Raw genomic sequence first — 20,844 nt, 5'->3', positions numbered from 1 at the left:
TTTTAAAACTCATTTATCTCATTAAATATCAGTCCTATCAACATTTTGTAAAGAATAAAACTTATCGGAAATCATTTTTAAAGAAACCTTTGTTATGTAACTTTTTCACAAAAATCAATAATAAGCGAGATATTTCGATTTATTTAATTCAGGCCCCCTTATAACCCCCCTTTTAAATAAAGTATTTTGAATGCCATATAGCCTAAAATCTAAGTTACAACGAACTTAATTTATATTCCAATTTTCATATAAATCGGTTCAGCCATTATGGCGTGAAAAGGTAACAAACATACAGACATACAAACAAAAATTTCAAAAAAGCGATTTTCGGTTTCAGGGTGGTTAATTATATATGTTAAGACCAATTATTTTTGGAAAATCGAAAATTACCAGAAAAATTTCGGCTACAGATTTATTATTAGTATAGATGTGTTGAACTCAGAACATTAACATTACAATGTATCAATTTGGCTTTGAAAGAAGATTAGAAGGAAATACAAACCGAAATAAGATTATCGAACGACAGTTACATTTTGCCAACGAATGACAGGCCTACCCATGACTAATGAAAATCTCGCTATTAGGGAGACCTGAGAATAAAAAGTAAGTTTAGGCTATCGAACTGTCCCTCATGTCTATAACCACAGAAGTAATCGTTCCTTCTTAACTTGGATTTGACGAGACAACACCAATCTTCGGGAGTAGATTCTCGTTGATTATGTAACTCATGTCTCTCGTATTTCCATGACCCTAGCCTCCTAACAACTCTGACCCCTTACCTCTGATGACGGGTAAAAAAATATTTACTTACATCCGCCAATTTTAGTAGCACAAACCACTAAGCGTCACTAATGCCAACGGGAAGTGGGCGCTGAAAAAACCTCCAATGCAGAGTCACAAACCAAGCAAGGAAGTGCTTAATATGTCGTGGCAAGGGTTGGAGAAAATTGTCAAGATGAGGATATAAGAACAACATAGCTAGAACTTCTCAATTTCACTACACCTATGTTTCATGACACACCAAGCAAGAAAACTTTCTAGATCCCGCCTCAGCAAGCCAAGTCGACTTCGTAGCACTCTTGCACGCCTTTAATCCGGTTCAGCATTCTTGGCACCATCGGGCAAAAACTTCATGGAGAACCAAAATATAACAATGTAGAATACTTCAAACTATGCTGTCTGAAAAATGCGTGCTATTTCAGAAATACGTTTAGTGTTTAATAGACTATTAAATTATTGATATGAACAACATTTTCTCGAGAAAACAGTGTGTGGTCGATCTATATTCCTTGGGTATTATCCATATCTTCCTTCCACACCTAAAACCCCGGCACTATTTCACTACCCCTTGATATGAAAGGATATCTTCCAACACACATGATACATATTCATTGATTTTGCTGAGCGTTAAACTTTTCTTTTTTATTGTGGACGTGAAGCGCTCATGTGATGTATATGTTTATGTCTCGTGACGGGAACATAATACGAAATTAAAATATAAAAATAGGAAATTATCCTTTGCAGAAGTGGAAAAAATTCAAATACCTTGGAGCAACAGTTACAAATGAAGAGTCCACTGCAAGAATGATGGCTGTCACTTTCTTGTCGAAAATAAACCAAGACTGTCAATCATAGCTTAAGACATATAGAATGTACATACGGAGTTATATGGCATTAACACTGATAGTCGCTGTCCAGTAATGATTGGAAAATCACAGTTAAGCTTTGAGTGCTAAGCATTTCAAACTTTCAATTGCTTCTCCTGAAAAATGTATTCCAAATGACATCCATCATTCTTGCAGTGGACTCTTCAAATGCCAACGTCCTAATATACTCGTAAGTTCAAAATACTCCTAGGAGATTAATAAGTCGCGTCATTACGCGTTAGAAAAGCAAAAAACCAAAATACACTGTCTTCTATAAAGGCATCTAACATCCGTGACTGGGATTGCAACCCCGGCGTTGGAGAAATTTAAGAGTAAAAACATCCACTCCTCGTACTGAAAGTGTAGTTTTTATGGTCCATGACTCAAGAGTTTCGTTCTATCTGCTTATACTGTACCGTAGCCTACGTCTTGTTTTCAGTCGTTGAAACGACTAAAATGGAAATGATTTTCGCCTACATCAAGATTATCTTTCTACATGGTGACTTCCGCCGCTTTTCCAACTTCTTCATAACATTCGCTCTGTTATCTGAAATCACAAAGAAACTCACCTGGTCTCTATAGTGGGCAAGCGATAAGAGAAGTTACTGTCTAGTTGTTGAAAGAATGAAAACAGTTCAGTTCCGGTCAGACCGTAGTTGAGAGTGGACGTGTTTTCTTGTGCTGCTCCCAGTATTCCAGCGAAATCTTTTACAATGGGGGGACCAAAAAATAACCGTAAAGTGGAAAGTGAAAGCGGAAATGAAGTGAGTGGAGACAGCAAAGTAATATCTACTCTAAAACAAATGTTTGATGAGTTTAAATCAAGTATACAATTGGAGATAAGTGCATTACAGCAATCAGTTCAGTTCATGTCAAACAAGTTTGATGCATTTAGCGAAGAGCTGTGTAAGACGAAAGAAGATCTGAAAACAACACAGGGGCAAGTGCATGATCTAAAAAAGGAAAATGAACTCTTGTGGAAACAAATAAATGAACTACAGCAGTACACGCGTAGAGACAATCTACTGGTGTTTGGTATTCCGGAAACTCCGGAAGAATCCGTTCCTATGATTGTCCAAAATATTTCGGAAGTCATCGGAGGACCGGAGCTTGTCGCTGACTTAAGTGTTGTACATAGGCTACCTGCAAAACCCGGCAAGACGAAGCCTATTGTCGTCAGGTTCAACAAAAGAATTAGTCGAGACACATGGCTCCAGAAATTCAAGTTAGAAGCGAGGAAACACCCAGAAGGCCCAGGAATTCCGCTACAAAGGATCAACCCTTTGCTACCTGATGGGAGGCTGACTGCTGGTGAACATTTGACAATTGCCACCCGTGACCTACTAAACAAAACAAGAGAGGCAGCTAATCAGAAAGGGTACCGTTTTGTATGGACGAGAGATTGCAAGGTATTTATTCGTAAGGATGAAACGAGCCCTGCTTATAAGATAAATTCTTTCCAAGACTTAATTACATTGTAATTGTCTTACTGTCTGATTTTTGTTATCCTTTTTAATGTTAATATTTCTAAACAATGGATTGTCTAATAAATGAGCTAAATTATTATTCCGCTAATAATAACACTCGCACAGCAGTTTTGGAAGACTTTAACTCTTGCAACAGTTACATTGGTAACAATTTACACGATTTTAAATTATTTCACTTAAATATACGCAGCTTAAATAAACATTTCCTGGAATTCTGTGCCACTATGCAAAATTTTAATAATCCTTTCGACTTCATTATATTGACGGAGGCTTGGTTAAATCATGACTCTGGCTATGATTTACCAGGTTATAAAAAGTTTGTCAAAACGAATAAATATAATAAATGCGATAGTTTAGTTGTCTACTGCAAAAATAATATTGATGTCACAATAGTACATGTAGATATCCCACAATGTAATTCTATTCATCTTAATTTTATATGTAATAATACTCCATTCTCCATTGTGGCGATATATAGATCCCCAAACAATTGTATAAATGAATTTTTAGACAATTTTGAACTATTTTTGTTTAATTCTAAAGACACAAGCAATCAAATCATTGTTGGAGACATTAACATACAAATTCTAGAAGACAAATTAGACAGTACTGGCAATAGGTACATGAATATCTTACACGAATATGGTTTTGTCAAATTTTTACACTCTATCACTCGGCCTGATTCTAAGTCTTGCCTTGATCACATATTTTTTAAAACAAAGAGTAACTGGAAATTTGTACCTGCTGTTTTGTGTAGTGCTATTACCGACCACTATGCAGTTATTGCATTATTCGAAATTGGAATTAAAAACTCTAATACATCTCAGTATCCTCTCCATATAAAAAGAAACATAAATTACAATAAGCTAATTTCGCTTATAGAAAAAGAAAATTGGGATTCCGTGCTTAACTGTGAAAATGCTGAATTGTGCTTTCAAGTATTCCAAAATTTAATATCTAATTATATAGACATAAGCACAGATGTATCTTACTTTAAAGTATCTTCTAAATTAAGAAAAATAAAACCCTGGATCACCACAGGTATCATTAAGTCAATCCGTATAAGAGACAAATTAGCCAGAAATATTAGAAAAGAACCTGATAATATAAATCTAATAAATTATTACAAAAAATACAGAAATACTTTAACTCTTATTATAAGAAACATGAAAACTCAGTATTATCAATCTCAATTTCAGAAGTATCGAAATAATCCTAGGAAATTTTGGCAAACTATTAATGAAGCCACAGACGTAAATGTGAACCAAAATAGTATCATATCAGAGATTTTAAATGAAGAGGGAGAAATATTTAAAAACAAAAAAGACATAGCTAATGAATTTAATAAATATTTCTCAAAAGTAGGACATAGCATTGCATCGAACATCAACAAATCGGCATTTAACACGAAAAATTATTGCAGTGGCCATAATAAGCACGCATCTTCCTCCATGTTTTTATCACCAGTAACCGAAGAAGAAATTTATAATATTGTTAAATCCTTAAAAAATAATGTCTCACCGGGAATCGACAAAATTACAAATAACACATTAAAGATTATCATTAAACATATATTAAAACCGCTTGTTTATGTATTCAATCTATGTCTCACCCAAGGAGTTTTCCCAGAATCTCTGAAAAATGCTGTAGTTGTACCGGTCCATAAGTCAGGGGAAAGAAAAAGTCTGAATAACTATAGACCTATATCCTTGCTCTCTAGCTTCTCAAAGATATTAGAAAAATGTTTAAAAAACAGATTAGTAAATTACTTAGAGAAAAATGAAATTCTCTCCAAACATCAGTATGGCTTCAGAAATAAATTATCTACGGATGACGCAATTATTGAAGTCACTGGTAAAATTATGCAGGAGTTGGATAACGGTTCTAAATGTTTAGGGATTTTCTTAGATTTAAGGAAAGCTTTTGACACGGTGAACCATCGTTTACTTCTGGACAAATTATTTGATATAGGAGTCAGGGGTATTGCGCATAAGTTATTTCAATCATACTTAAACAAAAGAACTCAGGTAACCAAAATTGATGATAATATCAGTGAAAATGTAAATATTGATATAGGTGTCCCTCAGGGAACAATTTTAGGTCCTATTCTATTTTTAATATATATTAATGATTTATTAAACATTGATTTGAAAGTACATAATGGCTCCTGTTATTCTTACGCTGATGATACGGTGGTGATTTTCAGTGGTTTAACTTGGGAGGACACTTATAAACATGCCAATGTAGGTATAAATTTTATCAAAAACTGGCTTGATGCAAATTTGCTATCTCTAAATATAACTAAAACTACTTTGGTGCCATTTTCTTTAACAGTCTCTGGATTGAACAAATTGAAATCACTTTCTCATTTAAAATTAATAATCCACAACTCATTTTGTAAACTCTCTACAACCTGTAAATGCCCTTGCCTGAAAGAATCAGTAGATGTGAAATACCTGGGAATTATTGTTGATCAGCACTTGAAATGGGATAGACAAATCACCTTTTTATGTAACAGAATACGTAAAACAATTTACAAATTTGTAAACCTTCGCCATTACTTGCCTACTCACGTATTACGTTTGGTTTATTTGGCTCTAGTTGAATCTGTTATCCAATATGGTATAATTGGATGGGGAGGCATTACAAAAACTGCTCTTTTTCCTCTAATTATGTTGCAAAAACGTATAATCAAAATTTGTTTGAAAAGGCGACTGGATTATCCAACAAATTTGATCCATTCTGAATTGAATGTTTTTAGAATTGACCAAATTTATGAATACTCTTTAATGAAATTCTATCATAAAAATAGAACGAAATTTGTAGCTCAGCCACATGCTCATAATACGAGACGAAATGAAATTCTTAAATTAGTTGAACCTAAATATTTCACATCTGCTGCTTTACTACACAGTACAAATTATGGTCCACGGCTATATAATTCGATAATAAAATTTCATCCAGAATTGACTACTTTAAGCAATGAAATTTTCAGATCCAGAATTAAAAAATTTATATGACAGACTTCCCTGTATATATATTATGTACCATGTATTGTAAAACAAGTTTATTTCTATCCTAAGTGTATTTTTCTATTTTATCTTGGTTACTATCTCAACATGACCTGCACTAATTATACTACTAATAATAATTTAATATTAATCCATCAATCTAAACATCGTCTCTTTTTTCACTCAGTTATTATTAGTATTATTATTTACTAATTTTATTACAATCTTTATGTGAGCTTTTTTCTTAAGTATTTTGTCTACAAAGTATGTGTATCTATGTAACGGAACTGTCCCCGAACACGAGCTTTGCTCTTTCGGGGTATTTTAATGTAACGTTTTTATGTATATGTTATTATTAAATAAATAAATAAATAAATAAATAAAGTTGTCGTTACTTGGATTGGAGAATATTAAAGTATGGAAGAAAAATTGTAGTTCTAACCCATCACCGAGTCTCTCTATTTGTTGGGCGAACAACTCCTAATGCTGAATAATATTTCATCCGGCGACAATATTGTTGTCACAAGACTCCACCGATAACTATAGGCTACATTAAAAATAAACAGAATTTTAGAGTTGCAGAATGGACGTAAATATCAAGTAGACCTACTAAAAGTATTACAACTTTATTCTAAATAGTAGCAGAGAGAGAGAGTATGTGTGTGTGTGTGTGTGTGTGTGTGTGTACTGTTCTCCAACCAGGAGATCAACCGTGAAAGGAACGCGCTTACTATTGCGTCATCTATTGGAGCGAAGTAGATACATAATATTACCGTTATAACGTCAGTTTAAAAATCATGCGCTCTCCTGCATATGTTATTTCCAGTGGAGAGATTAAAAGACCAGGAGATTAACTGTGATCTAATTTTGTAACTAGGGTAGTATCAATATGTCTGTATCAATGTTATTGTTTGTGCTCTGAGAGCTAGCCAATACAGATACGAGTACCCACGTGTGTGACCTTATGACATCTTATGACATCAACATTCATTCACAGCATTACCCTGCTTCGTCTCAGTCCCCAAAGACTTTCTCGTGGTTGGAGCACAGTATGTGTGTGCGTGCGCGCGTGTGTATGTGTGTATGGTCTTTTAAAAAAATGTATATTGGTGAGAGAAAGAGATTAATCTGCTGAAACAAAGAGACGATGAATTGTAATCCATTTTCTTCTCTACTTACTGGAGGGTTGGGAACAGCAAAAAGTCATGATGGCACTCTCAACAATACAATGAAACAGAAGAAGAGCGCACGGAGAGATGAAGTCGTGCCGGCTGCTACTGATGATCGTGAGTTGGCGTTTTTGTTTCTTATTTTAGACATTTTTGTTGCTTCCAGACGACAAGACTGGCGGCTTGGGGCGAGTAGAACAAGGGTTGTAATAAAATGTTTAACAAAAAAGTTCAGAACTCGAGTTAACTGAACAATGAAAACTTTCAACACAAACAAAGGAAAGAATGAGCTACTTAATGAAAATTCAAGAATAAAGTGTTACATGTTTGAAGGTGGTAGTTTGAACCAGAAACAATATTTATATACTCATATACACACATGTATAAATATCCTCGTTTTTATCCGTATCTATACTACATTCATTCATTCATAATGTTCTGCACAAGGGCAGGTCTTTCACTGCAAACCCAGCATTCTCCAGTCTTTCCTATTTTCTGCCTTCCTCTTAGTCTCCTCATATGATCCATATATCTTAATGTTGTCTATCATCTGATATCTTCTTCTGTACCGAACTCCTACCGTTCACCATTCCTTCCAGTGCATCCTTCAAAAGGAAGTTTCTTCTCAACCACTGACCCAGCCATTCTATACTACATACTGTACACATGGCATTGATGACCAACGATTTAGGAGGCAAATATATGTGTGATTGAATGAAAAGATGGCAGTTAGAGGAAAAACAACAACACACAAGGTGAACAGTAGGTAATATCATTAATTTCAGGCGGTTATTCTTTGAAATATTTCAAACAAAAAAGTTTTATTTTAATTATTATTTTCATTTTTCTTCCTTTTCGAGATAAAAATAAAATTCTTTTATAAGAAACATTTCATAACATGTTTTGGGAAAGCCATTGATTTAAATTCCAATATGCTCAGTCAATTTAAGAGAGCAGTGCATTAAGATAATGATTGATTGAAATAATTTTAGTTCTCTCGTTTAAATGTGTAGAAATTTCATCCGAAGAAATGTAACTTTTCGTTCTGCAAAGGAATTTTACAATAATAGATTTGTTCGTATGAAATTTCTGCACATTTAAAGGACAAAAAAAATTGTTTTCAATCATTTATTATCATAATACACTGCCCTCTTAAATTGACTGACTATATTGGGAATTGGTCTCCCAACACATACTATGAAATGTTTCATATAAAACAATTTTTATCTCGAAAAGTAAGCAAAAATGAGAGAAATTGTTTGTTTGATATATCTCAAAGAATAACACCATGATATTAATTATTTACGGTTCTTTGTGCGAGTGCATTTCTGACTCATATGGGAAAGCTACTAATAAAATATTGTAACAATTACTCAACAAATGACATAGGTCTAAGGACTCTAAACCTTTGGAAAAGTTTGTCTGTGTGGCTTAGGAATATTTTTTAAATTTCATTCTAATTGTTAGTTTTTAATATATATGCATTTTTCTAATGCATTCATTAGATTAACGTTTATAATATTATAATTTGTAATTCTGTATTATTTGCGATCGTTAACACTTAATCTCAGGACTTTGTAAAACTCTATTTTAACGTTATTTAGCTATTTCAAGTTATTTAGACAAAAAAAATCGTTGTAGGTATAGGCCTAGACTAAGAATTGAACTCCCATTCTTCTAAACAACACGAAAGTCTTAGCGTCTGAACTATTGAAGCGACACGAAAGCTTTCCTTTCCGTGCGGAATGTCGATATGACTACACAATTTATGTATATATTTATCTATTATTTACGTCATATTATCATATTTTTTTGCAGTTTTTTAAGTGAATTTCGGAACGATGCTAGTAACAAACCAATTTAAGTAACTCAATATTCGTTATCTTGTGTATCAGTGCTCTGGTCTCCGATTATGCGCAGTGTCTTACATCTGGCAAGGGAAGGGTTTCGGCTCGAACAGGAATTTTTAGTTAAAAATTTGTACAGACGCTTACCTCACAATGGTGATGAAGACCGTAAAAGCATTAATTTGTGTAACTCTCCGTTTGGTTGGTATTGGTCAATACACTTCTTTAAAAATGTTCATGAGGATTCTCTATAAAATGCATGAAACAGCATGGAGCAGAGCAATAAGCACAACACGCAGAAGCAACACCTGAACAATCTTCTGAACCACACTCCAGTGCTGAAAAATCAAATGCCACCTGAATTACATTTTTGAAGTCCGAGACTTGTTCAGGATTCACGTAACCAGCTGACTGCCAGGAATACTGAAGCATAGGGCGGTATACTGGAGCAGACAACTGGTTATGAATAACAGAGTGCATTTTCATTACAAACACTCGATTTTCCAAGTTGAGTTCTGGATTCTCAGCAAGAGTCCTTATGTAATCTGCTATCCTCCGAGCATATATTTTGTATTGTCTAAGGAAATAGATATTCAGAGGCTGCATATATTTAGTTTTTTTTAGGTGGAATGATCATACATTCCATGTCCTAGCCTTGGAATGATTCATTTATTAAGGTTGCGTCCTTGTGCGCATTCAATGACTCACACAACAGTGTACATTTTTGATTAGCTGCAATATTTTCAGACAGAACGTTGGAAATAAATGTTCTTAAATGGACTTTAGACATTTTACCACTCGCACTAGCTTCTAGGCTAGGCTAGGCTTACGGGTAAGCTGTCCCATCCCCTTAACTTGTGCAGTGTTCTCCCCACCCCTCAACTTGTACACTGCTCTAACAGACAAACCACACATTACACAAACGAATGCTTTTGGGAGCTTTACAGAGATGTAAAGATGGGTCTGTATACAAATTTTGGATACGAAATTCCTGTTCGAGCCGAAGCCCTTCCCTTGTGAGATTTAGGAATATTCAATCGTCTCATTCTTTTCTTGGGACACTGCATGTATCAGTAGCGGCCGGTGATCGAAATCCCCGGTGAGGCCAGATGCAACTAGTTTAAGTGCCTCCGATAGGAAATGTTTATATTAATTATTATTGTTATTATATTATTAATATCATTATTACTGTATTATTATTATTATTATATTCTTATTACTATTAATGAAAAATAATAATTTCACTCACCAAATAAGCTGTTATGCTCTGAGTTTCAGTGATTGTTTCAGTGTGATGAAGCAACCCATATTATGTGTTGAAATTCCCCTTTCTTTCTTTTCTTTTTATTTTTTTTCCTTTGACAGCAACAAACAAGGCCAAGAGAAGTTTATTTTGCATCACATTACCATATAACCATTTATGTTGCCCATACCAGGATGCAATAGAAACTCGCGTTTTAAGAATACCTGTCAGAAAAATTATCAGCGATGTCGTAGGTATCTCGGTAGTCTCTCTCTTTATTTAAAACTTCCTTTCTTTCAATATTATTTCTTCTCGAAAAAGGACACTCTAACAATGAATTAACTACACCAGCATTATTTCTGGCATTTGTTTCTGTTTATATTTTCCCGAAATACATAACAACATTAGACCGCATTCACTACTGTACTACGAAGTACAATAGTAGAACACCCTCGCTTATGTCATAAACTGAGACATAAGGGGAGAGAATCTCGAGTGGGTTTCTGCCTGCCAAAGAGCTGGAATTTTGTTATTTATGGCCTAGTTAGGAAGACAAGTCACCACTGCTATTCCCACCCCACTCTACCCTTGAGGCCGGCCCATGGATGGGACGAGTGAAACCTGACCAGGCCAGCCGAATTGTGCCTCAGCTACAACGTTTTAAGCGTAAACTCAAAGCCCGCGAAAGGACATGGAATGCATTAAGCCAGACCCGGCACGAACGATTCTGGCCTCAGGAACAAATTTTACTGCAAAACAGGTCTATATACATAACAAGCCAGACCCGGCACGAGCAATTCTGGCCTCAGGAACAAATTTTACTGCAAAACAGGTCTATATACATCAAAGTTTTCAAATGCGCGATATATGCTTCATTCAAATAACTAATACATTATATAAAAACACAAAATTTGATTTCAGTTAAGCCATGTGACTGAGGCCCGGCCTCACTTGCCTCAGTCAATCAGCCGCCACTGGTATGTATGTAATTATGTATGCATGCATGCGTGCATACATGTAACGAATATTTATTTCATTTACTTCTTTACGCTTTCAAGTAGTGATATAATAAATATAGTGATTTGAAAATAGGATGAAACTTTGGAACTGTGGAATACGAAGAACGTATACGAGTACATATTTGGCGCAGTTTCGAAATAAGTAAGTAAGCTGCCATCATTGGCACTGGAAACGAGTGCACGTGTGAGCCAAGTTCAATGTTTCTGGCCGGCTACTGAAGCCGCATCTCGGAGCTGTACAGGGCGGGGCCACGCGGCGGACAAACATCGCCACGGGGGCAGGGCCTCGCCTCACCTTGGTGGGCAGGTTGCTCTAACCTTCACCCCTCGGCTTCTCTTTCTCTCTCTACTCCTCGTTTCTTTACACCATTCGTATTCTCGTCATATTTGCACAACTACATTCCTCCAATAAAAAACACATTCTGACGCAGTCATGACTAGGGTTAGGATTCTTAGGTAAATGAATATTTTATTTGCTCTGTAATAGAAACTCGTAATTGTTCTTAAGTTTCGGACAAGGTCACCTGAGAATATATTTTAAATTTTATTTCACATAAAACACATATTTTGATTTTTTTAAATGTAAATACATATTTACAAATATTCACACAAAACACATACAGTCTTACTAATAAACCGTGTATAGTTTTTATACTAGACTTATGCAGAGTTGAGTCAGAAAACGTTACTAATAAACCGTGAATAAGCTATGGACGTATAAACAGGCTGTAACTATACAATGGGAATTGCTTTGCAGTAGTTATATGCACGAAATCCCTTGTTTAAGCGTTGTATATAGAGAAAAAATGGCCGCCCCTCTAACAGCTGTTCGTATCGACTGTCATTTTATGATGATGGCTGCCTTGTAACCACAGAAGAACAAACCAAAGAGCACAGAATAATTAGAATAATATTGCTGTAGCTTGTACTCTTTGACCAAAATATAGTGTGGTAATCGATTAGAGCCAGTTGTACTATCGATACTTAACACGGCACACTAGAGCGCTCTACCGGATGCAATAGAGAACCTCAGACATTCTATTACCTTTCGTAACGAAGTAATGACGAAACTATTACGTAGCTGTGTAACAGTCATACTGTTATACACGACGTATGTAGTGATTATTAGTAAGGAATTTACACACGACGCATAAACGAGCTACTCATTGTATAAGTATAAGACAGTTAAACGTCTGTATATAGTTTTTATTAGTAAGACTGATAGAAATTAAGTTTTCATCAAATAATTTTCGACAAAAGCCCCATTTCAGATTAATCATCACCCAAATGTTCGGCGCAGTTGGAGAGCTGGCAATTGCCTATCTGTGGACCTTTGCAACTGGAGTCTGCTGTTTCACCACAAGCCATAAGAGCTGTCACCACTAACAAATTGTACTGTGACTAACACACATAAACATTGATGTGTCATTTAGAAGTGCCTTGTAAGTTGTAACGCTGATTCACGAAGCAATTATAATTTCATAAACATCAGCTACCTCTGTTTTCGTTTCCAATCATAAACATGTCTCTAGGGACTGCATGTAGTTTCGCAATTGCAGAGCCCTCATCAGTCTTGCCACAAATATTTCAGAAGTATTCTGTTCTTTCAAAACATTATAAACTGGTACTTGAGTCGAGACCTGATCACTCAGTTAATTTCTGGTGCTGTGAGGTGGTGGATTTCACGGTTACATTTTCTTAGTGTATTACAACAATGCCTAAAGTAAAGGCAAAGACAAGTTACCGTTTGCAGCAATATGTTAAAGAATTGTTCAGATGGACGTGACCTGTAATAAGTCTGAGTAGGATCTCAGGTCACACAACACACAGTTGGCAACAAACACATCGCTGCAGTTTCGAACATGACGAAGAAACAAGCTCTAATTTTAGTAATCCAGTTTCAAGTTATTCCAAAGGACCTTCTAAGTTTTCAGATTACTGTGCAAATTTATGCAGGGCGTTTGTGTCAGGCGACATACTCGTTTATATAGTAAATTATCCCGTGTTACGAAAATTTTTCACCAAATATTCAAGTATTGACACTCCTGAAGAGTCAACTTTGAGAAAAAAAGTATCTCCCGAAGAGTTACAAAGAAACTGTGGAACTTATTCGTTCAATTTGTGAGAATGAAAAAAAAAATCTGAGTTATTTTAGACGAAACTTCGGACTCTACTGGAAGGAAAGTTGGGAATGTCATTGTTGGAGTATTAAAAATGGAGTAGGTGTGAGTGAATAGCGCAAAGCTCTGAGTGTAAAATTTATTACAGGAGTAGATGTTACTTAAGTACATGTGTAAGTATAAGATTTAATAAGTGGCGGAGTGTAGAAGTGAGTGATTAGTACAAAAACAATGAGCGTAGGATTAATCACTGTAGGAGTGGTGAAGTATACGTAGGTGCAATTTATACAAAAGGACTAAGTATAAGATTAATTACTTAGGAGTGTCGGAGAGTAGTTGTTAGCGTTTGGTACAAAAATATTGACTGTAGGATCCATTACTGCAGCAGTGGTGGAGATTAGTTATGAGCGACTGATAAAAAAAAACATTGAGTCTGAGATTAATATTTCAGGAGAGACGGAGAGTAGATGTGGGTGATTGTATGAAGAGAAAAACAAGTGCAGGATTCGTTACTGAATGAGTGGTGGAGAGTAGGTATGAGTGACTGATACAAAAACATTGAGTGGAGGATTTATTAGTGTTGGAGAAGCGGAGAGGGAGTGTGAGTGATCGATACACGAACACTAAGTATAAGATTAATTAAATCCTAGTAGGAGTAGGTTTGAAGTTAGGATTTATAATAAATTCTATCAGTGGTAGATAAGTGGGAGTGATTGATACAAAAACACTACGCGTAAGATTAATTAATACAGGAGTGTTGGACAGTAGCAGTGATGACTGATGGACACAGAAACACTAAATATAAAATTAGTAATTATTAGAGTGGTGGAGAGTGAGTGTTAAGTACAAAATAATTCAATATAGTATTCATTATTGTAGTAGTTATGGAGGGTATTTGTCAATAATTATTACAAAAACATCAAGTATTAGATTAATAATAAATTGTAGGAGTGGTAGGAAATAGCTGTAAGTGATGGGTACAAAAACACAAAGCAGTGGATAATTATTGTTGGAGATTACCTGTGAATGATTGAAACAAAAACACTGAGTTTAGGATTAATTATGACGTCAATGGTTGTAAATCCAAAATCACTAAGTCTAAGATTGATTATTGTAGGAGGAATTTCCCTAAGGGAGGTACAAAAACACTGAATGTAGGAGTGATTAATTTTGCAGTGGCTGATAAAAAAACACTCAGTTTAGGATTCATTGCTGTAGGAGTGGTGGTAAGTAAGTGTGTGTGGTTCGTTTCGTTTAAAGTTGAATGGTTGGCGGAAAAACATAGTGTCAGGATTTTTATAGTGATAATGGCGGAGAGTATGTGTTTGTGTGTAATTGTGACAAAGAGTAGCACCTGTTAGTGACTGATATAAAGGCACTGATTCTAGAATTCATTATTGAAGGAGTTGTGGGGAATAGGTGTGAGTGATTGGTACACTAACACTGAGTGTTAATATTTATTATTGTAGGAGTGCTTGATAAAATACATAGCTGGGAGTGATAGGTGCGAAAACATTTGAGTGTGAGATTCATTATTGTAGGAGTAGGTGCGAGTGATTAATGTGTGAATCCACGTAAAGGAACAGAGTATAAAATTAATTGTACAGAGAGCATTGTGTGTAAATGCAGTTGAGCACATATGAATTATTATGAGCGAATGGGTGTAACAGAGATTGATTGGAAAGAATTCACCAGAAATAAGTACCTCTTATTCAACATGTTATATCCTGTGTCCAACGTCATGGCATTGAAGAGAAGATAAGGTTCGAAGAAAAATAGTAATCGATAATGAAATTTCAGAGCAAGTAAAATACTAAAGAATGCCGAATTTTAGGCTAGGAACCAAAACTAATAAAAATAATTAATTGATGAACTAGTGGACTTACTCGTGTTAAATATATAATATTTGTCCGGCTTACAGCTGTTTCAGTGCTTCACGCACCATCAGCAGAGCCTACTAGATCGCTCTAAAACACACCCCGATCAAATCCTCAACACACAGATCAATTTCAGTACACACACACTATTCGACTCCACACTTCAACACCTTCCAACAATAAAACACACCCTCTTAACAGGCAGAGAAGTTCGAGATGACGCCGCAATCTAGTAGGCTCTGATGATGGTGCGTGAAGCACTGAAACAGCTGTAAGCCGGACAAATATTACATATTTAACACGAGTAAGTCCACTAGTTCATCAATTAATTATATTCAAGTGTTAAAAGTGGTGTACGCAAGATTCAAAATGGATAATAAAAATAATTAATAGCTTGCAGGAGCGAAACGGTTGGGCAGACCAAAGAAGAGATGGTATGAGATTGGAACAGGCTAGTTGGCCTAAATTCCATAAAAGACGATGACGTAATGATGATAATAATCATTATCATAACACTTTTTTATGGATTTGGAACAAACGGTAGTTGTTTCAATGATGTCCCTGACGAATAATAATAATAATAATAATAATAATAATAATAATAATAATAATGATGATAATAACCACAGGTGTGCATACATTATCGACTCTACGATCAAATAAATCTCTCGGGCTAATCCATCTTCGAGCATGGGTTTATAGCGGTGTTCAAGCATATACCGAAACTATAGGGTCAAACACGGCACAAAAAATGTTAAGCTGCATATAAGAACTTTACAGAGAAGAAATGCAGCTTTGGAACGTCTGTTATTTGTCCAAGTTTGACCCCATGTACAGAGCGTCCCAGCTGACAAACCGGCGACAGCTGCGCGGGCGTTAATGAGGTCGCAGTGGTTGCTGCGCGCGCACCTTAGCCTCACCCAGCCAGCGCCGACTTCCTCGCGTGCCTCGACAATCAAACAACCCGCCTGCCTGCCACGCCAGACAAGTTGTTTCGGCCGGCTCCTGCCCTTACGGCGGTCTCGGCGAATCCCTCTCCATCATGATAGGGAACCCTGTGGTACTGGCTCCCGATGCTGCCGGCCAAAACGGAAAGGAGTCGCGTCGCCGCAAAAGCGGGCTAAGGGTGCAATTCAACATTCTTCTTAACTTATTCATCTCCTTACTTTTATTCCACTATTACTGCTTTTCCCGCCTCTCTTTGTCTTTACTTTCTACATTCATTCTGCTCTCTTACTCTTCCTTCGCATCATCATTTTTATCACGATTTTTATCACTCTATTTTATTTTCCTTTCATAAAATTCGCACTTTTACTTTCTTCTTATTCCCCATTCTTCCTTATTCAATTTTCTAATTAGTTGATTTCTTCCATTTCTTTTCTTCTTTCTTCTCCTACTCTTTAGTTTTCAATTACTTGTCTTGTGTCTCTTCAATTGCTATGCATTATTATTATTATTATTGTTATTATTATTATTATTATTATTATTATTATTATTATTAAGAGGGATGAAGTTACAGGAGAATGGAGAAAGTTACACAACACAGAACTGCACGCATTGTATTCTTCACCTGAGATAATTAGGAACATTAAATCCAGACGTTTGAGATAGGCAGGACATGTAGCACGGATGGGCGAATCCACAAATGCATATAGAGTGTTAGTTGGGAGGCCGGAGGGAAAAAGATCTTTGGGGAGGCCGAGACGTAGGTGGGAAGATAATATTAAAATGGATTTGAGGGAGGTGGGATATGATGATAGAGACTGGATTAATCTTGCTCATGATAGGGACCAATGGCGGGCTTATGTGAGGACGGCAATGAACCTCCGGGTTCGTTAAAAGCCTGTAAGTAAGTAAGTATTATTATTATTATTATTATTATTATTATTATTATTATTATTATTATTATTATTATTATTATTAGCCACTGAAGATTGGCTATAAAACATAGCTATGCCAGAATAATAGCTAAAAACTTGTCAGTGACATCAGAGAAATTATCCGAAAAAAATATATACTGTAGTTTTCGAAAGAGAAATGTCATAATCAAATTGTGAATTTATGTTTTCTTACATAAGTCATAGAGGAAGATAACGAATTTAGTGTCCCTCCATAATAATACATGTTTTATATTTTATGGACTTTAAGAAAGCTTTTGACATGATCAGTAGAGAAAAATTATTGAAATTATAATGAATGAAGATACTTCAGACAACTTGATCAAGACTTACTGAAAGTACTTATATGAATAATATAATAAAAATAGCCTACATATTGGCAATGGCCTATCTGATGACTACAAAGAAAGCATACAAGAAGTGGAATAAGAATGCCTCTTATCACTTGCAAGATTTAATTTGTAGTATTTAGCAAATCTGGCTTTCAGGTAAAGCTCCCAGTGAAGGAGACCTAAGAGTATTGGACTTATTATAGCATTTAGACTAAACGATCAGTCGATGGCAAAATTAACCGAGAACAAATACTCGTAGTATAAATAACTACCTTTTCATACAATCTTATTCACTATCACCAGGTTATTTTACCACATTCTGAAGTTAATTTGCAAAGGCCTGTCTACAAATAATAATAATAATAATAATAATAATAATAATAATAATAATAATAATAATAATAATAATAATATCATTATCATCATTATATTATTTATACTGGCAGAGTTAAGGCCATAGGGCCTTCTCTTACACTCTACCAGGTCACAAAGTATACAAGCAGTTAAAATTTAACAAAAAGTTAAAGAACATAATACTAACATATTACAAATAATAATAATAATAATAATAATAATAATAATAATAATAATAATAATAATACCATAATAAAATCGACACTAAACAACATGAAAATAAGACATTTTAAAATAATATAATTTAGAAATTTAGACAAGTAAAATAAAAGCTTCTGGATATGGAATATTTGACAGCAAAATATGCATTAAAATGTGAGGTCCTAGAACAAATTAATACTTACTTACTTACTTACTTACTTACTTACTTACTGGCTTTTAAAGAACCCGGAGGTTCATTGCCGCCCTCACATAAGCCCGCCATTGGTCCCTATCCTGAGCAAGATTAATCCAATCTCTATCATCATATCTCACCTCCCTTAAATCCATTTTAATATTATCTTCCCATCTACGTCTCGGCCTCCCTAAAGGTCTTTTTCCCTCCGGCCTCCCAACTAACACTCTATATGCATTTCTGGATTCGCCCATACGTGCTACATGCCCTGCCCATCTCAAACGTCTGGATTTAATGTTCCTAATTATGTCAGGTGAAGAATACAATGAGTGCAGTTCTGCGTTGTGTAACTTTCTCCATTCTCCTGTAACTTAATCCCTCTTAGCCCCAAATATTTTCCTAAGCACCTTATTCTCAAACACCCTTAACCTATGTTCCTTTCTCAAAGTGAGAGTCCAAGTTAGAACAAATTAATACTTTTAATTATTTTAGATGTAACAGTAATCATTATCATTATCATCATCATCGTCGTGATAATCATCTTCATGTATTAAGTCGTTGTGGCTTCCTATATTTAGTCATGCCAACATTTCCAAGGTCGTCCCTGTTTTCATCGCCGTGTAGCTTTATAATGCAGTTTTAGCTGCTCTTGAAACTGGCATTCTTTCAACACGGTCTCTCCAGTTTGTTGTATCACTGCTTTCTACACGATCATAAAGCGTACAGTGCATCCTAAGGCCCTAATAAAACCGAGAAATCTCATATCTGCAGCTTCTAGTCTCTGTATTTGATCTTTTGTTATCGTTCAATTTTCACAACCATACATAAATAGCATGGTAGAGCTACCACTTTACATAATTTTAATAGGCTAATGTTTATTTTCTTACTTTACGTTTCAGTGAACATTGAATCGTTACAATAAAATATCTAAACCTATTAAGTTTGATGTTTAGATCTTGGGATTTTCTGGAGATCATATAATATTCCCGGTAATTGAATTCTGCTATTTGTTCTAATATTTCATCCTTTATTATTATTTTATCTAATACCTCTGCCAGGTTAAATAAATCATTATTATTATTATTATTATTATTATTATTATATGTACCATTCCGTGAAATGCCATATATTTGTTATTTGACTGATATTATTATATTCTTCAACAACATGGTATCATTTATGAACCGCGTCCACACCTGCGGAATAACTGTCAGCGCGTTTGGTTGCGAAACCAGGTGGCCCGGGTTCGAATCCCGGTCGGGGCAAGTTACCTGGTTGAGGTTTTTTCCGGGGTTTTCCCTCAACCCAATACGAGCAAATGCTGGGTAACTTTCGGTGCTGGACCCCGGACTCATTTCACCGGCATTATCACCTTCATTTCATTCAGACGCTAAATAACATAGATGTTGATACAGCGTCGTAAAATAACCCAATAAAATAAAAAAAATTATGAACCGCTAGTTGTACCTCATCTTCTGAGATTCCTAAAATCAGCTGATCATATGCAAACAATAATATTGTGAGATCACTGTCATTTGTCCTAAATTTAAGTTGATTTGTCATTTTTAACAACGTCGTCTATATAAACATTAAATAATGTCGGCGAAAGGGAACATCTTTCTACTACTCTATTAATGCCTACAGAATTTATTCCAGGTATAGTTGTTCACAATTACGTGAAACCTTTACAGTAAAACTTGTTTGATACGTTTCACACGCTTGGAAAAATTCCTATAGCCTACTTTCCACGTTAATTTATTTCGGATATAAGTTTTACAATGTTATAAGTTTGTTTTTACACTTACACGACCATATTTTAAACCACAATAGATACTAAATGTCATTTACACGTTGTAAATCAATTTTTATCGAAATAGGTTTGCTGTGACGATGTAAGAGCATGAAAATACATTAGGTACATGTTCACCATTAAGATATGGCCCACTTTGAAATTTGTGGAAATTCGAAGCTGCCCACGCTTCCCTGCACCAATCTTGTGTCCTTTAATGACATCGTTACTGCTTTAGAGACAGTGAATCATTCAGTATCACACCATGAGTAACTGAACAAATTATGGCATGGTTTATTCCTGTGGAACAAGCAATCCAAAATAACTGACTTCTATTTTTGTAAAATACTGGGTGTTCATTTCAAAGTGTGTCATGACGTCACTGTTGTGAGTCAGCGATTTGAAGCGAGTTTCAGTTTTTATGTCAGAGAAGTTGCCGATTATTCAAGGCGTTCAATCTGAACTTGAGAACGTGTACGGTATAACTTGAACGTCGTAGCAACAGATGGCGGTCTGTACGGTCTGTGTGCTACCATAACCTCTTTCGAACTGTGTTTTGCGCGGGCAAGTCGTACTCAAGGTATTTGTTATCATCGGTTGCGTACCGCAACATTCCACAACACAAATCAAATGCTCCGTGTCCATGTTGGCCGTCGAA

At 35.4% G+C, this 20,844-nt stretch overlaps 1 protein-coding gene across 1 annotated transcript in view; it reads right to left on the bottom strand.

Annotated features, from left to right (window-relative positions):
* LOC138712618 (uncharacterized) overlaps window positions 1-20,844 on the bottom strand; it is a 512,597-nt gene that overhangs the window by 11,730 nt on the left and 480,023 nt on the right. The gene's annotated exons all lie outside the window — the stretch shown is intronic.

Source organism: Periplaneta americana, chromosome 13, assembly GCF_040183065.1.
Source record: "Periplaneta americana isolate PAMFEO1 chromosome 13, P.americana_PAMFEO1_priV1, whole genome shotgun sequence".
NCBI lineage: Eukaryota > Metazoa > Arthropoda > Insecta > Blattodea > Blattidae > Periplaneta > Periplaneta americana.
The sequence above is the reverse complement of the archived record's forward strand: the minus strand, read 5'-3'. Positions and strand labels throughout refer to the sequence as shown.